The 2,694-nt window shown below is 49.7% G+C and overlaps 1 non-coding gene across 1 annotated transcript; it reads left to right on the top strand.

Moving 5' to 3' along the window:
* Positions 1-2,353: 2,353 nt before the first annotated feature.
* On the top strand, positions 2,354-2,508 carry LOC131270178 (5.8S ribosomal RNA). Its single transcript, XR_009179302.1, has one exon. It is a non-coding gene; the product is annotated as a 5.8S ribosomal RNA (ribosomal RNA).
* The last annotated feature ends 186 nt before the right edge of the window (positions 2,509-2,694 follow it).

Below are 2,694 nucleotides of genomic sequence, written 5' to 3'. Positions count from 1 at the left end.
GTAAACGATAGACTCGCCCTAGTTCAGTGCTTCAACCAAGTGATGACTTCAATATGGCTAGTGTGTGAAGTATAAAGTATAGTCCTCCCCTGGTCCACACTGCTTCGGCGGTCCTGGGTAAGATAGTTAATTCTAGCTTGCCCTATGTGGAAGAGGACACCATACTTAATACTGTGGTGTAATGAACAAAGTATAGTCCTCCACTGGTCCACGCTGCTCCGGCGGTCCTGGGTAAGATAGTTCATTCTAGCTTGCCCTATGTGGAAGAGGGCATACAAGACAAAGTATAGTTCTCCCCTGGTCCACGCTGCTCCGGCGGTCCTGGGTAAGATAGTTAATTCTAGCTTGCCCTATGTGGAAGAGGACATAATACTCTACCTGTTGAGCTTTAAACAAAGTCATCACTTGGGCATGCTCTATAGCCAACCACATGACATTAACCTAAGAGAGCATGCAGCGTATTATCCCAATGCAAAGTAAACGATAGACTCGCCCTAGTTCAGTGCTTCAACCAAGTGATGACTTCAATATGGCTAGTGTGTGAAGTATAAAGTATAGTCCTCCCCTGGTCCACACTGCTTCGGCGGTCCTGGGTAAGATAGTTAATTCTAGCTTGCCCTATGTGGAAGAGGACACCATACTTAATACTGTGGTGTAATGAACAAAGTATAGTCCTCCACTGGTCCACGCTGCTCCGGCGGTCCTGGGTAAGATAGTTCATTCTAGCTTGCCCTATGTGGAAGAGGGCATACAAGACAAAGTATAGTTCTCCCCTGGTCCACGCTGCTTCGGCGGTCCTGGGTAAGATAGTTAATTCTGGCTTGCCCTATGTGGAAGAGAGCATACATGAACCAAGAACGAAGGTTATGATCGAGGAATGATTCGACAACTAACCGATGGTATGAAATGTGAAGAATTCAAGCAAGCACACAATCAAGTCATCACTTGGGCATGCTCGATAGCCAACCCTATGACATTAACCTAGTAGAGCATGCGAAAACCAATATATATGTAAACGATGCCCCTCCCTAGTTCAGCGCTTCAACCAAGTGATGACTTCAGAATGGCTAAATCAAATCGGTTCAAAACATACCATCGGTACCCTATTGAAACACACAAGTCGATATCAAACCTCATGATTGTGTAGTCCTCCACTGGTCCACGCCGCTTCGGCCGTCCTGGGTAAAATGGAACATTCCAGCTTGCCCTATGTGGAAGAGGGCACATTACTCAATACTGTGGTGTGAAGTATAAAGTTCAGTTCTCCCCTGGTCCACGCTGCTTCGGCGGTCCTGGGTAAGATAGTTCATTCTAGCTTGCCCTATGTGGAAGAGGACACTTCATACTTCGTCTCTAAGCGGCGGCTTGACTCCTCCCTACGGGGAACGGGTTTACGCGCACAGCGGCGGCTTACGCACTATGGCAGTCATGGATGCCTTACGTTTCTATGAAAAGTGTGTTCCTCCCCTGGTCCACGCTGCTTCGGCAGTCCTGGGTAAGATAGTTAGTTCTAGCTTGCCCTATGTGGAAGAGGACACGTAGACTTACTGTGGTGTGAAGTATAAAGTTCAGTTCTCCCCTGGTCCACGCCGCTTCGGCCGTCCTGGGTAAAATGGATTCATCCAGCTTGCCCTATGTGGAATGAGGACACTTTATGCTTCGTCTCTAAGCGGCGGCTTGCTCCTCCCTACGGGGAACGGGTATACGCGCACAGCGGCGGCTTACGTTATGGCAGTCATGGATGCCTTACGTTTCCATGAAAAGTGTGTTCCTCCCCTGGTCCACGCTGCTTCGGCAGTCCTGGGTAAGATAGTTAGTTCTAGCTTGCCCTATGTGGAAGAGGACACGTAGACTTACTGTGGTGTGAAGTATAAGGTTTAGTTCTCCCCTGGTCCACGCCGCTTCGGCCGTCCTGGGTAAAATGGATTAATCCAGCTTGCCCTATGTGGAATGAGGACACCTTATGCTTCGTCTCTAAGCGGCGGCTTGCTCCTCCCTACGGGGAACGGGTATACGCGCACAGCGGCGGCTTACGTTATGGCAGTCATGGATGCCTTACGTTTCCATGAAAAGTGTGTTCCTCCCCTGGTCCACGCTGCTTCGGCAGTCCTGGGTAAGATAGTTAGTTCTAGCTTGCCCTATGTGGAAGAGGACACGTAGACTTACTGTGGTGTGAAGTATAAGGTTCAGTTCTCCCCTGGTCCACGCCGCTTCGGCCGTCCTGGGTAAAATGGATTAATCCAGCTTGCCCTATGTGGAATGAGGACACCTTATGCTTCGTCTCTAAGCGGCGGCTTGCTCCTCCCTACGGGGAACGGGTATACGCGCACAGCGGCGGCTTACGCAAGTTAGTCACCCTCGGCAGTGGATCACTCGGCTCATGGATCGATGAAGACCGCAGCTAACTGCGCGTCATAATGTGAACTGCAGGACACATGAACATTGATAAGTTGAACGCATATTGCACGTCGTGGGAACCTACCATGATGTACAGATGACTGAGCGCTTATATTTGAGAAATGTATCGCATACATTTAACTACGCCGTGACACCCGTCACGAGACGTGCACCATGATGTTAACTAGGGTCGCGACGACCCGCTAGCATTAAAGAACCCGTGGTTTACAATATACTGGCATTGGAATTCGAAGTATTTAGAGCGTCCGTGTTCCCGCGTGAGGCGGAAGTACGAGG

This window comes from Anopheles coustani (genome assembly GCF_943734705.1).
Source record: "Anopheles coustani chromosome X unlocalized genomic scaffold, idAnoCousDA_361_x.2 X_unloc_16, whole genome shotgun sequence".
In the NCBI taxonomy this organism is placed as follows: domain Eukaryota; kingdom Metazoa; phylum Arthropoda; class Insecta; order Diptera; family Culicidae; genus Anopheles; species Anopheles coustani.
Note: the sequence above shows the minus strand (reverse complement) of the source record. Positions and strands in the feature narration are given on the sequence as shown.